Source organism: Canis lupus, chromosome 8, assembly GCF_048164855.1.
Source record: "Canis lupus baileyi chromosome 8, mCanLup2.hap1, whole genome shotgun sequence".
Lineage (NCBI taxonomy): Eukaryota > Metazoa > Chordata > Mammalia > Carnivora > Canidae > Canis > Canis lupus.
In genome coordinates this window covers 27,905,202-27,921,844 of record NC_132845.1, presented here as the reverse complement: position 1 = coordinate 27,921,844, position 16,643 = coordinate 27,905,202, and the positions used below count along the sequence as shown (strand labels likewise).

Sequence of the window (16,643 nt, the reverse complement as noted above, 5' to 3'; positions counted from 1 at the left end):
AACCAACTGAGCCACCCAGGCACCCCAAGTGTGCAACTCTTGACCTCAGGACTGGATGTTCAGCCTCCAAGGTCAGCATAAAGCTTACTTAAAAAAACAAACCACCTGAAAATCCTAGACTTGAAGGCTGAATAGGAGCTAGCCGGGTGGGAGAAGCCAGACTATAAAGGGAACAACTTGGCAGGGAGGTGGAAAGGAGAAAGACACAAGGAGAAAATCTCAGACTGAAGGAACTATATGTGCCAAGGCTGGGTTACAATAGAGAAAAGACTAGTTCAAAATTCCATTTGGCTCTAGCATAGAGAATGAAGTGAGAGGAAAGAGAAAAGAATCTTGGTAGAAAAGGTTAAAAATCTGTACTTTATCCAGAGGGTAATGAGGCCCCAAAATAATCCTATTAAGTAGGCTTTGCCTACTTAATAGGCAAAGCCTAGTCAGGTAGGGATTTTTAAAATGCCAGAAATAATTTGCAAAATATTTAAACTAATTGTAAATAGATTGGAGCTTATTCCATTAAACCCCAAAGAAACAAAATTATAACAAGAATATAGACTTAGGCTCAATTAATAGGATCTTCCATTGTTTCCTTCCTTCTTTTTTTTTTTTTCTCTCACTATTAAAAAGATAAACTAGAACTTGCCCATTGTTTTATAGAACATAAATAGGTACATAAAGGGAAGAGTTGTCTGAGATTCCTGAAATTTAATTTGCATATATTGGCTATAAATGTGGATAAGACAATATATATATTTTTTCTATACTGTGAGTATGGACGATCCTAAGCAAATGTAAAAAATAGAATATACAAGAATTACACTGGATCAAAATATTTTAATTTAATAAAAGTAACAGTAATAAAAGTAATCAATTTGTAAGAACTTGATTTCTAAAAAATTTTTTAAAAAAACTTCTAGAAATAAGAATTAACATAAATGATTTGATTACTTGACTTCTTAGATGGCATGTTAATTGTCCCTAACTACTTTGACTATAAAATAATGTGTACTTCGGATTCTAGGTTGAATAACCTTCTAAAGTGTTCCAAAAGGAAAATCTCATAAAAGCACTGAGTGTTATTATCTAATTAATAATTTCCTAGATTTTACATGATTAGAAACCACAGATACACAACGAATATGTCTGGTATGAAATCAGATCTTTGCTTTTATCCCTGTAGCAGGCAATGCTCATAGTGTGCAAATGCCTTTAAAATGCAGGAAACATACCCTTTAAAAAGAATTTAGATTTTGGTAGTTCTCTACTGTTTCTACCCACCATACTTCTCACACCAAATATGTGGTTGCTTTCCAAACCAACCAATTCTCCAATTCTCCACAGACACCAGCTAAATGTCCTACAATTCACTTCAGTTCTGACACTTCCTACCTGGAGTTGGCCCAGACCCCACAGGTGAAGGGCTCAGTTCCACAAGGCTGCCCTACTTCAGATGCCAATCACTAGTTCAAGACTATCACCTGCACTGACCAACTGGCTATAAGTCAGGGGTCCCCACGACCCATTCCTCAAGTTCAATAGTTTGCTAGAATAGCTGACAGGCCTTAGGAAAATATTCTACTTCCTATTACCAGTTTATTACAAATGATACAAATCAGGAACAGCCAAATGGTGCATAAGGGAAAGTATAGGGAGAGAGGATCAAAGCTTTCATGCCCTTTCTGGGCATGTCACCTTGCCAGCACCTCGATGTGTTCACCAATTCAGAAGCTCTGTGATTCCCACCTTTAATCATTGGCTGTTAGTGACCGAACTCCAGCCTCTATCCCCTCCCCTGATGTCTAGGGGAGAGACCTCCCCCTGGTTCCTCTGGTAACCAGTCCCATCCTGAAGCAATCTAGGAGCTCACCAGGAATCACCTCAGAGTATAAACCCAGGTATGACTTGTTAGGAATAACCAAAGATGCTCCTGTCATCCCCATCATTCAGGAAATTCCAAGGTCTTAGAAACTCTGTATCAGAAATGGAAAGAAGGGGGGCACCTGGATTGACCATCTGCCTTCGGCTGAGTTCGTGATCCCGGGGTCCTGGGATAGGGTCCCCGCAGGGAGCCTGCTTCTTTCTCTGCCTATGTCTTTGCCTCTCTCTCTCTGTGTCTCTCGTGAATAAATAAATAAAATCTTAAAAAAAAAAAAAAGAAAAGAAAAGAAAAAGAAATGGGAAGAAGACCAGAAGACCCTGGTGCCTCGTTGGTTAAGTCTTGATCTTGATTTCACCTCAGGTCATGATCTCAGGGTTGTGAGATCGAGCCCTGGTACAGCTTCTGCGCTCTGCTCGGAGTCTGCTTGAGATTCTCTCCATTTCCCTCTGTCCCTCCTCCAACTCACATGCGCTCTCTCTATCTCAATCAATCAATCAATCAATCAATAAAATCTTTAAAATAAAAAAGAAATGGGAAGAAGACCAAACATATATTTCTTATTTTCACACGTAGAAAAAGAAAAGCCTATGGATTATTTGGGAAAGGAAGCTTCCTCGATCTTTCCATTTTATAATTGCCCAAAACTATTTAGTAAGAGAGGGCTTTTAACTGCAAATATGTGAACTATAAACAGAAAGTCAGTATTCATTGGGTAACACGGGTCCATTGAAGCTGTATTAAGTTTTAGATTATTTCTGACTATGCAGTGTCTTAGTTCTCCTAAGAAGCAGATTCTGAAACAAGATTCCAAGTGCAAGTCATCTATTTGGGAGGTGCAGAGAATACCAAATGAGGAGTGAGGAAATGGGGCAGGAAAGGAAGGCAATCAGTGGAAGGTGTGCCTTCAGGCCCAGCTGCCACTGCAGGCAACTGGAGCTGATTCCCCAGGGTATACTGGGTCATGGTGTAAAACTACCTGCCTCCCAATTCACCCAAGGGCAAAGGAGCTCTGATATTTATCTACCACCTACCAGTCATTGGTTGAGCACTTCTCCTGGGGAGGTTATTTCTCTCATAGCCAGAGGAGGTGTGAGTACATAGTGTCAAAAACAACAGATACACAAAATTAGAAGTGACATGTCTTTGTATTTGCCTATTAGAGGTTATTTCACTGCTGCCTCTCATGGCAAAACTCCTCAAAATATTTCTGTCCTCTCTGTCTCCAATTCTCTCATTCTCTCCTGAGCACACTCCAGTCAGGCTTCTGTACCCACCATTCCACTAAAACTACTCTTTTCAAGGTCAACAGTGACCCACAGAATGTTAAATTCAACAGTCAATTCTAGCATCCTCCTTAACTTATTAGCAACACTGAACCCCATTGTTTGCTTCCTTCTCCTTGAATCACCTTCCTCACTTGGATCCCATGGCACCATATTCCTGGTGTCCCCGCTGTCGCATCCACTGCTGCTTCTTTAGACTCTCTTCCTCCTCATTTTCTCAAGCTCTTGAAACCAAAGGATCCCAAGTCTATTATACTTCTTGTCTCTATCTTAGCCTTTCCTGCTATGATTTCATCTCGTCGTGTGGCTTTAACTCTGATCTGGATGCTGACTTCACATTTTTATCTCCAACCCTGACCTCTCCACTGGTCTCCTGACTCGTATATATATATCCAACTGCGCACTAGACGTTTTCACTTGAATATTTAAAAGGAACCTCAAACGGTGTGCCCCCAAACAAACTCTTCATCTTTCCCCTAAATTTTGCTCCAAATACAAACTTTCTCATCTCAGGCAATTCTACCTTTCTCAGCGGCTCAGGTCAAAAACTTAGGATTTATCCTTGGTTCCCCTCTTTATTTCATATACCACATCTAATCTGTAGCACCTCTACTTTCAAAATATATTCAGAACTGGAATAGTTCTTCACTATCAAACCACATCCAAGCCATCGTCATCTAAGAATAACTGCAATGATCTCCTAACTAGCTTCCCTCATTCTGCCCTTGTCAACTATGGCCTAGTCTCAACAGAGCAGCCAAACGATCCTTTCAAAATGCTAAGTCAGGGGCTCTTAGGTGGTTCAGTCAGTTAAGCATCCAACTCTTGATTTCAGTTCAGGTCATGATTTCAGGGTCTTGAGATCAAGCCCGTGTGGGGCTCCATGCTCTGCATGGAGCCTGCTTAAAATTCTCTCTCCCTCTCCTTTTGCCTCACCCCTTCCCCACCACACTCTCTCAATTAATGAATTAATGAATAATAAATAAACAAACAAACAAATAAATAAATAAATAAAAATAGTAAGATACTAACTGAGCCAGCCAGGCACCCTCAATAAAAATAGTAAAATACTAAGTCAGATCCTATCACTTCTTGGCTCAAAATCTCTAATGCAGTCCCAAACCATTTAGAGTAAAAGCCAAACCCTTAAAACAAAATGAGAAAGTCTCTAAGGGACACAGCCCCTTATTACTCCTCCAACTGCACCTTCTATCATTTTGCCCCTTATTCCTATTCACTCCAGCCACACTGGTCCTTGCCATTTCTTGAACATCCCATACACATTCCCACTTCAGGGCTCTTGCCTTTGTTGTTCCCTCTGCAAGGGACTTACTCTCATCTCCCTTCGGTCTTTGCTCAAATATCATTTTCTCAGTGAATCCTTTCATAACCACTTTTAAAATCTGAACCTCTCATCTTCCACCAGCACTCCCTGTCTCCTTCCTTGATTGATTTGTCTCCACAGCACTTACTACTTTCTAACATACTGGATTTTTTTTTTTAAGATTTTATTCATTTATTCATGAGAGACACACACAGAGAGCAGAGACACAGGCAGCGGGAGAAGGAGGCTCCATGCAGGGAGCCCAATGCAGGACTGCATCCTGGTACTCCAGGATCACACCCTGGGCTGAAGGCAGGCACCAAACCACTGAGCCACCCAGGGATCCCCTAACATACTGATATTTTACTTATTTTGTTCCATGTCTATGACCCCCACTCTAGATTATAAGTCTCATGTGGCAAGAATTTCTGCCAGTTGGGTTCACCACTGTGTCCTCAGAGTCTCAGAGTCTAGTAGAAAACCTGGCACATGGTGGTACCCCAACCAATATTTTAATTAATTCACTAAATGTGTAATTAATTAAATTGATTAATTAACTAACAACTGGTGAGAACAAAAGTTTAAGACTGAAGTGGTTTGAAAAGTGACTAAAAGATTCAGAGTATGAGACTGATCATTAAAGCAACACTTTTAAGAAGCTTAGGTCAGAAGGAAGATGAGAGATAAGGCAGGGATGTGAGAGCATTGAAGGACAAAGGGAATGTTTTGTTCTGTTTTATTGTTTTAAGGCTGGTATCTTTGAGCACACTGACAGATCGAGGGAAACAGGACAGTGAAGTTGGAAAGACCAAAGCCAGAGGGAAAGTCTAACTCATCTGAAGAAATGGAAGGGACAAGATTAAGAATGAGCAAGATTAGCCCTGATTGTGTGAGGATCACCCCCTCTTCCAGGACAGGGAACAGCTAACTTTTTAAAGGGCCAGGTAACAAGTATTTTAGGCTTTTTAGTCCTTTAGGTCTCTTACAAGTACTCAACTCTGCCTTTGGATTGCAAAGGGAGCCATAGACAATTCATAAAGAAATGAGCATAGCTGTCTTCCAATACAATTTTATTTACAAATCATATGGCAGGCCCCCAGACTGTAGGTTGCCAACCCCAACTCTAAGATTATAAGGAAGGCAGTATGAATGAGAGCAAATGTACTTACATTTATGAATTGGATGGGCAAGGGATGGAAATAGTATACTTGCCTCTTATGACCTCTATTTTCTTTATGAATTAGAAGCTGGGGAGAGGATTTTGACTAGGTTGGGGTTTTGTGGAGGATGGTGAGTATCTAAAATATTTGAAATACAGAAAGGAAGGGGGGGTGAATATTGCCAAACAGAGACTAGAAACCAACCCACACCATTCTGTGTGTGGTTTTTTTTTAAAGATTGATTTACTTATTCATGGGAGACACAGACTGAGAGAGAGAGGGGCAGAGACACAGGCAGAGGGAGAAGCAGGCACCTCGCAGGGAGCCTGATGCGGGACTCCATCCTGGATCATGGGATCATGGCCTGAGCCAAAGGCAGGCGCCCAACCGCTGAGCTACCCAGGTGTCCCCCCACACCATTGTGTTTTATCAAAACCAGTCTTGGGAACAGTGAAGGTCAATTATCTGACAGAGAAAGACTTCATGAAGCTAGTCTTACGTTGGCTGCCTTCCTTCCCCTTCTTCCTCCAACAGCACTCTCATTTGCTTTTGAAACATTTACCCCTCAGTCTCTGCCAAATATATGGTTGTGGCAGCATTAACCTCAGACTTCCCCCTCAGCTCTAGACCTGGGTTGTGGCTACCTCCCATGGTGGTCACAATGACTATGTTGGGGATGAAGAAAGAACATAGTTTGGGCCTGTGTGAACCAGTCTAACACAATTTTGGACAAATCTGCCATGATGATCATTCTGTGACCTGAAGCCTTCTTGAGCATAGCACCCTCCACATTCTTTTTGTTTAACCACACCCTTAAGCATACCCTTGGGGCATAACATCCTTGATCTGCTCTTGAGATAAGACTATGATTCTCAAGCATTTGCTTCCAAGTGATCTCCTAGCACATAATACCCAGCCTCTAGGGGTATAAAAGCAGGTCTTTCAGAGTGGGGTGATAGAGACCTACTCATCTTGCAGCTAGCTACCCAAGACATGCTTCTGTCCCAAAGTCCCTTTAATAGGGCAGCTCGGGTGGCCCAGCGGTTTAGCGCTGCCTTCGGCCTGGGGCGTGATCCTAGAAATCCGGGATTGAGTCCCACGCCGGGCTCCCTGCATGGAGCCTGCTTCTCCCTCTGCCTCTCTCCCTCTGCCTGTGTCTCTGCCTCTCTCTCTCTCTCTCTCTCTCTGTCTCTCATGAATAAATAAATAAAATCTTTAAAAAAAAAAGTCCCCTTAATAAACCATTTATCAAGCTGGACTTGTCAGCCCCCTTCTTCCTCCTTATGGCTCCTTAGGCCTTTGAAGGTTGTTTTGTATATATCTTCCTTTTGAAGAACAGGGCCAAAGAGAGAAAATGAATTCCAAATTCTGTCCAGAGAAACTTCCAAAAAGCTGAGTGATGAATGATGTGGGGAGAAAAGTTAACATCTAGAACGGTAGCCACCTTTTTGCCACCAAGTAGAATCCAAGAATAAAGGCAGCCCATGGAAGGCAGGCCAGAGAGAATAGAAACAGGACTTGATGACATCATTAGATTACCCATGACAGAAGAAACTACACATGATATTTTTTATTTTGGAGCCACTAAAATCTCCTTTTGAGTTTGAGTTTTATTGTCTGTGACTAGCTACATGAGAGTCTGAAATAACACAGACCTTACTTTTTAAACATGTGATTTGGGATTATTAGCATGGTTATAAATGGGGTTAAGTACAAGGAATCTGCATTTTTAAATAATTATTCCAGGTGATGCTTTGACACATGGCCTTAAAATAAAAGAAAAAGTTGAAAAAAATAAAAGGTTAAAAAAAAGATAAAAGGTGAGCACTCTAAGAAGCTTCAGAGGCTGAAAACTCACATTTTAACTAATCTGTTAATTGAATAAATACATATTGAGCATCTTCTTTGTACTAGGCATTGTTCTTGATGCTGGAGATAGAACAGTGAACAGAAGACCAAAAAAATCCTCCTTTTAAAGAGGTTACATTTTAGGTGGGGGGAGATAAGTAGAGGAGAGAAGAACAGTAAAAAAATAATATGTCACGGATGCCTAGGTGGCTCAGTGGTTGAGCATCTGCCTTTGGCTCAGGGCGCGATCCCAGGATTCTGGGATGGAGGAGCCTGTTTCTCCCTCTGCCTATGTCTCTGCCTCTCTCTGTGTGTCTCTCATGAATAAATAAATAAAATCTTTTAAAAAATATGTCAGATGGTGATGAGGATTATAAAAAAGAATAAAACTGGGTTCAGGGATACATGGTAAGGGGATGCTATTTTACATAGGTTGTGCAAAATGGAATAAAAGAAGCCTCATTTAAAATGGAGTTGGGAGGCGAGAAGGGGGACCTCTCACACACTACTGCTCATTGTCAATTGCAGACCCCAATGGGAAGAGATTTACTTACATTCCCAACAGAAAGAAGTCTACTTTACTACTCCAGCAGGAGGAAGAATTTCTTTTTGTGTGGCAACAAGCTCAGCCAATAAGAAAATACCACAACTTGGGGCACTTGGGTGGCTCAGTTGGATAAACATCCTGACTCTTGATTTCAGCTCAGGACATGATCTCAGGGTGGTGAGATGGAGCTCTGCATTGGGCTCCACACTCAGGGCAGAGTCTGCTTAAGATTCTCTCCCTCTCCCTCTGCCCCTCCTCCCCGCCCTGTGTGCACAAGCTCTCTTGATTCCTCACTCTCTCTGAAAGAGGAAGGAAGGAAGGAAGGAAGGAAGGAAGGAAGGAAGGAAGGAAGGAAGGAAGGAAGGAAGGGAGGGAGGGAGGGAGGAGGAAGGGAGGAAGGGAGGAGAGGAGGGGAGGAGGGAGGGGAAGAGAAGAGAAGAGAGCAAAATAAAACACAACTCAGCCAATGAGAAACTGTCACCACCCTGAACTCTTGCTTTCCTTCAATGGACTGTCATTCAAAGCAGCAACCTTCCAATGTTCTTTTCTCTATAAAATTTCTCTACTTTGATCTCCAGACATGACTATGCTTTGCCATAGCATGCAGGTCCTGAAGTGCAATTCCTCTGCTATTCATGAATAAACCCATTTGGATGGTAAAATAATCATCTGTTTTACTTTTTTTATGATTATTTATTTTAGAGAGACTCAACATGTATGCATGAGCGAGGGAAGGGACAGAGGGGAAAGGAGAGAGAAAGAGAACCTGAAGGAGACTTCAGCCCCGAGTGTGGAGCCCCGCCTGGGGCTCTATCCTGTGACTGTGAGATCGCCACCTGAACCAACACCAAGAGTCTGAGCCACCCAGGCACCCCTGGCTGTTTTACTTTTTAAGGTCAACAGTAGTCAGAGGAATCTCTCTGATGAAGTGTTATTTGAGCAAAGACCTAAAAGAAAAAAAGAGGAGTGTGCTATGCAGATATTTAGGGAATAATTTTACCGCGTAGAGAAAACATCAAGTGCTAACCAGTGAGCCCTGGGCATTTTGGAAGCAGTCAAGGAAAATCGGGTTGATGGAGCTGAGTGAATGAAAGGGAGAGGGGTAGGGAATGAGAGCAGAAGGGAAGTAGGGAGGTTGGGTGCAGCACATCTGTAGATCTTGAGAAGCTCCTTGGATTTTTTTTAAGATTATTTATTTATTTATTCATTCATTCATTCATTCATTCATGAGAGAGAGAGAGAGAGAGAGGCAGGGACACAGGAAGAAGGAGAAGCAGGCTCCATACAGGGAGCCCGATGTGGGACTTGATCCCGGGACCCCAGGACCACACCCTGAGCTGAAGGTGGCACTAAACCACTGAGCCACCCCCACCCCCCAGCCCCGGGCTGCCCAGCTCCTTGGATTTTAATGATGTCTATGCCTATAGAACTAAATCCCCATTCATTATCAGGACCTTGAGGCCCTTGGCCGTCTGTCCCCCTGCACTTTGCAAGCTTGTCTTTAGCCATGTCTGATTTCATACTTGTCCTCTTCCAGGCCATGAAGGTGTCTCTTCCCTAGACGTGCCATGCCCCGTATAGTTGGTGCCCTCCATGATACCCTTTCTACCATCTCTGTCTGCCAAAAGCCTGTTGGCCAAAAACCAGCTCCAATGCTACTTAGAAGACTTAGAAGCGGAGGACTTAGACTTAGTTATTCCCTCTCCTGTGCTCCCACAGAAATATATCTGTACCTCTTTTGGGGATGCTTATCATTTGAAAATCTACAATAAAGGCATCTCACTGGATGACTACTATTCCCACCAGATTGTGGACTGTTTATTCTCCTTTAAATTTCCCCAAATTTAAGGGGTGCCTCGTATCTATTAAATCTTCAATAAATTTGTTACATAAAAAGGTGAAGTGTGTCTGGGTATGATTAGCGATCCAGTGTGACCAGAGCAAAGGGCCCATGAAAGAAAGTTCAGGGATATAAAACTAAGGAACTAATGGAGAGTCGGGTCCCGGCAGCAGCTGCAGCGGCTCTCCTCTCTTCTGACCCTTTTTGCTATCTCCCTTTCGCTTCTGGAAACATAGCCTCTGGAGTGGCGGTTTCTGACTGTGTCATCAAAATGTTCAATGACATGAAGGTGCGTAAATCCTCAACACCAGAGGAGGTGAAGAAGCGCAAGAAGTCAGTACTTCTCTGCCTGGGCGAGGACAAGAAGAACATCCTCGAGGAGGCCAAGGAGATCCTGGTAGGTGATGTGGGCCAGACTGTGCACGACCCACACGCCACCTTTGTCAAGATGCTACCAGACAAGGACTGCCGCTATGCCCTCTATGACACAACCTATGAGAGCAAGAAGGAGGACCTGGTGTTTACCTTCTGGGCACCTGAGTCTGCACCCCTTAAGAGCAAAATGATTTATGCCAGTTCCAAGGATGCCATCAAGAAGAAGCTGACCGGGATCAAGCATGAATTACAAGCAAACTGCTACAAGGAGGTCAAGAAATTGGGGGGCAGTGCCGTCATCTCTCTGGAGGGCAAGCCTTTATGAGCCCCCTCCAGCCCCCTGCCTGGAGCATCTGGCAGCTCCAGACCTGCCCTTGGGGGTTGCAGGCTGCCCCCTTCCAGCCAGACCGGAGGGGCTGGGGGGATCCCAACTGGGGGAGGGCAATCCCTTCACCTCAGTTGCCAAACAGCCCTCTCACCCCCTGGACATTCCTCCTCCCTGTATCCCTGATGGTTCTGGCTTTCCCAAACCGCTTTTGATCTTCTGATTCCTCTTGGGCTGAAGCAGACCAAGTTCCCCCCAGGCACCCCAGTTTGGGGGGGCCTGTATTTTTTAACGACACCCCAGTTTCCTCACCTGTTCCTCCCTTTTCCCATGCTGCCAACTTCTAACCACAATAGTGACTCTGTGCTTGTCTGTTTAGTTCTGTGTATCAATGGAATGTTGTGGAGATGACCCTTCCTTGTGCTGCCTGGTTACCCTCCCCCTTTTCCCCCTGGTCTTGGCACTCATGGAAAAAGGACCAGTAAGGGACCTTCAATTAATCACACACAAACACACACAACAATTTAAAAGAAAAAAAAAAAAAGAACTAATGGAGACTTTCTAACACCAGGCTGAGCATTTGAACTGTTGCATCACACCTCTGCCTCTTGATTCCCCAATCTTCCATTTGCAGTAAAGAAGGCTGATGGTGTTTTGTTTTTTTTTGTTTTGTTTTGTTTTGTTTTGTTTTGTTTTGTTTTAAGCTGTAAGTCTGTGTCAGGGTTAAAAAAGCATTCAGATTTTTAGCAGAGACTAAAGGAAAAAATGCTGTCATACATTTCACCCTCATTAGTCTGAAGCCCAGACACTACTGAGACAAATTTGAACATACTTACTTTGGAGACTGACCCATGATAGAGTCTAAACTGTCATTGTGTGATTTGAGCTAGCTTCCAAATCTTTCTACGCATCCCTTTTATCATCTGTAAAGTGGGGATGGAACCTACATACTACGTTGTGAGGATGAATGACGTAATGCGATGTAAGCCACCTAGCCTTCACACAGGCCGAGATACCTGAGTGTTCAACAAACATTAGCTGGTATTATAAATTAAAGTAAATCACCAACTTATTGACCTACCAACTCTACAACCTCCTTTGTAGACAAATCAGGTAAAAACTCTGCAGGTTTAACAGCTGAGTCAAAAGCAGGTAAGAGTCAAGAAGTATGAGGAGAACATTCAAGAATCTACATTTCCTATTTCTTCCTAACATTTTATGGTCTATGTAAAGACCACAAAGCCTAAGTATCATGAAATGTCCTTCTAAAGGCATACAGAATTTTGCATAGAAATCATAACTCAATATATTACATACAACTCAATATATCTCTGATCAAATGACCACTTCACTAGGAGTAATTAAGCCTCTTAATTAAGAGTCTTCATTAAGTTTCTATTTGCCTCTTAGTGGGAAAAGGACAGGGTAGGAAATTCTATCTGAAGTAAATCTGAGAACTGTAACACTAGGAAAATGTTTTAAGTGTCTGCTTTTAAAAATGAAGTTCATGAGATGTCTGGGTGGCTCAGTGGTTGAGCATCTGCCTTCGGCTCAGGGAGTGATCCTGGAGTCCTGGGATTGAGTCCTGCACTGGGCTCCCCTCAAGGAGCCTGCTTCTGTCTCTGCCTCTCTCTGTGTGTCCCTCATGAATAAATAAATAAAATCTTTAAAAATAATGAGATCCACAAATACTGTATTATCTATCTGGAAAGTGACATCCATGTTCCTGGAGCAATTTGCCACTTTTAGAATTGTTGTGAAATATAGAAGCAGAACCTGGCTGAGAAAAATTAGAAACAAATTGATATCCAGTCAGTCTTCTGGAAGAAAGTTCCACTTCTTTACTGTGACTCTATTCTTTCACTTCTTATTCCATTGTCTCCATGTTCCACATTCCTTCAGCTAAGCTCCAAGCCTAAGAAGGGAGTCCAGTGTAGGAGAGGGGTTGGTTAATCAACATGAACCCTGCAGTCGGCCTGCGTTCAGATCACAGTCTAGTTGCTTTCTAATCAGCTATGTGACTTCATCCAACCTGGTATTACTTAATACAACTTCACTTTTCTCTTCTGTAAAAGAAGAATAAACAGGGGCACCTGGGTGGCTCAGTCGGTTAAGTGCCTGCGTTTGGCTCAGGTCATGATCCCTGGTTCCTGGAATCAAGCTCGGTATTGGGCTCCCTACTCAGTGGGGAGCCTGCTTCTCCCTCTCCCTCCCCCTCCCATTTGTGTTCTCTCTCTCTCAAATAAATAAATAAAATCTTTTATAAAAAAGGAGAATAAAGGGGATCCCTGGGCAGCTCAGGGGTTTGGTGCCTGCCTTTGGCCCAGGGCGTGATCCTGGAGTCCTGGGCTCAAGTCCCACATCAGGCTCCTGCATGGAGCCTGCTTCTCCCTCTGCCTGTGTCTCTCTCTGCCTCTGTGTGTGTGTGTGTGTCTTTCATGAATAAATAAATAAAAATAAATAAAAATAAATAGGTAAGTAAATATATAAGTAAATAGATAGATAAATAAATGAATACATTCATACATACATACATACATACTTCGCCTGTCCTGCAGGTGAAGTGAAAAGGCACATGTAAGGCAGTCGGTACCAAGCCTGGCACACTACAGTCTATAAATGGTGGCCACTGGCATCACTATGTTATTGTTCAGTCTAACATATTTAACCTCTCTGTAACTTTTTTTTTAAAGATTTTATTTACTTATTCATGAGAGACAGAGAGAGGCAGAGACATAGGCAGAGGCAGAAGCAGGATCACACCCGGAGCCAAAGGCAGACGCTTGACCACTGAGCCACTCAGGTCCTCTCTATAATTTTTAAAGGACAAAAGAAAAATCAAAATGAACAAAAAAACACCAGGCAGCCACACCCCAGAAATTCAAAGGTGATCAGTGCAATTGGGTCTATTAGGTCTAATGCAATTAGGTCTAATAGAGACCTATTGAATTATATGGGACAAAGATAATACACCAGTCTTGATAACAAGCAAGGAAAAAGACCCCTCCCCACAAAAACTCTTCACCTGCCAACCTCCCTCTTACATAACAGTTCATACTACAGAGATAATAATAATAATAATAATAATAATAATAATAATAATAATAATAATAGAAAATCCAACGTTCTTGACATATAATCCCCTACTGGCCCTGAGTACAAGGATGTTTTCACGGTCAGCTCACCAGAGACCAATTCTAGGGAAGTGACTCTTTCTAAAAACACCTAGGATGCGTTAAAGACACCCATGCCCATACACAGCTTCAGGACCTCAAGGTGAAACAGCCAGATCCATGGGTCCCCACATACACACTTCTCAGAGCAAGTTATTTCAGAAACCTACTGGGACCAAGACCACACTCACTCACACTGACCTGCAATTTGCGGGGCCCATCCTCCCTCTTCTTCATAAGGATATCCGCTTGGGCTATAAGGACCCCACATATTCCGAGTTACCTTTTCATTCTTCTGGGTGGCACAAGCCAGTTGTACTCAGGTGAGAAGACAGAAGAACCCTGCCCTATCACGTGGGCAGACACAGTGTTCGATTACATTCTATCAGTTAGATTCTAGGGTCGAGGAACTAGATCAGATTACAGTGTAGGAGTCATCCCGCCCTGTAATGCAAGTAAAGGTATGGGGGACGCTGCTTTGCCTTCGGAAAACACCGACTGACAAAAACAGTGTGATCTGATCCTAAAATTTTACTAAACACTGCCCAGAGGCTCTTGGTAAAGCAGAAGTGTAAAAATAATGAAAAGTAAAGCCAAAGTGTAAGATGATGAGAGCTGACGGCATCAAAGCCTGTTAGCTCCATTCTGCTATTTATAGCATTGTGGTTTATTCTGTGTCAACACAATCATAGTTGAATTTGATATTACTCACAGTCTTGGTTGATGCTCTTTAATTGGATCAGATTCATGTGCCAGCTGCACGCCCATGTGGGAGGACCATCAATCATAAACTAAATGTTGATGTTTAAAGGTAATGTTAAATTCTCTTTTCCAAATTGGTTGAATTATACGCTGTCATGTCAACTTCTCTTTTTCCTCTGGCTTCCAGTAGGAGCCTATAAACAACAGAGGGCTGAGCCAGCTCAGTCTGTCACTAAAGCAATTTCTAATGAGCTAGGAAACAGCTGAAGGGACGGCTTGACCTCTAAGTTAGGGACGCTAACTATTTGTGGTAGTGAAGAGTGAAGAGCCAGACTTCATGGGTTCACAGCTCCGTGCTCTGGCCCTTGTTAGCAATGCGATCTTGGGCAAGTTTCTTAGTTTCTTAGCCCCACTAAACCTGTCTCTCCATTTGTAAAATAGAGCTATTAATAATTAATAATTAAGAGTTTTTGATGATTAAATTAGATCATCCATTGAAAGCGTTTACCATAATGCCTGGCATATAGTAAGGGCTTAATAAATGTCAGCCGTTTGTAATGATAACAAATACCAGGCTAAATGAAGCTTTCCTAGTAGTTACTCTCTCAAAGACATTCCAATTGACACATACCCTAGCCAGGGATTCTCAATTTCAGGACTGTTGACAGTTTGGACTAGATAATTCTCTGTTATGGGTGACTCTCTGATATGCATTGTAGGATGTTTAGCAGCATTCCTGGCTTCTAACCACCAGGTAACACCATCCTAATAGTGACATCCGAAGGGGTCTCCACACGTCGCCAAAGGTCTCTGGGGCGTGGCGGGGGGAGCAGGGTGAGGCAAAATCAGCCCAGTCTGAAGACCACTGTGCTAGATCAATTTTTGTGCTAGTGAGATTATAAATTTTTATGAATTAACAGAAAATTTATGAAAGGTTTAGCTATAAACTAGCAACGATATTACTTGCTTTTCTTTTTTAAAGATTTTTTTTTCTTAATTTTTTTTTTTATTTATTCATGATAGTCACACGGAGAGAGAAAGAGAGGCAGAGACACAGGCAGAGGGAGAAGCAGGCTCCAAGCCCCGGGAGCCCGATGTGGGACTCGATCCCGGGTCTCCAGGATCGCGCCCTGGGCCAAAGGCAGGCGCCAAACCGCTGCGCCACCCAGGGATCCCGATTTTTTTTTTTTTTTTTTTTTTTTTTTTTAATTTGAGAGAGAGAGAGCAGGCAGGGAGCTAGCTGCTATTAAAGACACAGCATCTTTGTCGGATCACTCTCGACTAAATCAACTATGTCCACCAGGTAACTAAATAGTAAATAAACCACAACACGCAAAAAGCCTGCCTTGTCATGATCCCCAACCTTGCCATTCATTCAAGTCTGTGAAGACAGACAGCGGTGGTCATCCTTACCTCCGTGTTCTCAGTGCCCAGCACACAGTGGACGATGAACGAATGAACGGTGAATGAATGAATATACGTGTGCGCTTCGTGGCTGTGCTCAACGAGTCTGGGTGGCATTTAGGTTTCCTCATTCTTTAGCTCAGTCGGCACACAGAGGACACGACCCCGGATCGCACCCCACTCGCCCGCACACCGTGGGGAACCCGGCGGGCCCGGAGCCCAGGGAGGGAGCACCTTCCCCGCAGAGCCTCGGGGCCCGGGGCCCAGGGCTGGAGGCCGAACAGCGGATCATCTGCAGGAAAGAGCACCAGGGGCGAAGCTGGAGAAGTGGATCCAAACAGGTCAGTCAGCAAGCAGACCTGCAGCGGACTGCGGGGAGGACAGGGCCTGGGCGGCCGGCTGGAGGCAGAAGCTCCCAACAGGGAGTGCCGTAGAAGGATCCCCCGGGCAGGCAGAGATGCCTTTGGCTGGATTTGAATTTGTCTCAGACAACATGTGACATGGTCCAGGCCCAGGGCGGAGCGAGCCCTGGCCTGTGTCCTCCACGGTTTGAGTGCACCAGCTTGGTGCCCATGACCGTTTGGGTCAACACCGCTCTGTCTTCACCCAGATCCATGATACACACGCTGAGCGAAACTTTCCCTTAGAAACTGGGATTGTAAAAAAAAAAAAGAAAGAAAGAAACTGGGATTGTTTCCCCAGTGGCCCATTAAATGAAGGCGTTTAATTATGCAGAGGACAACTTAAATATGCTATAAAATGACACATAAATCACAAAGTTCAGCA

At 43.4% G+C, this 16,643-nt stretch overlaps 1 pseudogene; it reads left to right on the top strand.

Annotated features, from left to right (window-relative positions):
- Window positions 1–10,116: 10,116 nt before the first annotated feature.
- LOC140637572 (cofilin-1 pseudogene) lies at window positions 10,117–10,852 on the top strand (annotated as a pseudogene).
- Window positions 10,853–16,643: the final 5,791 nt, after the last annotated feature.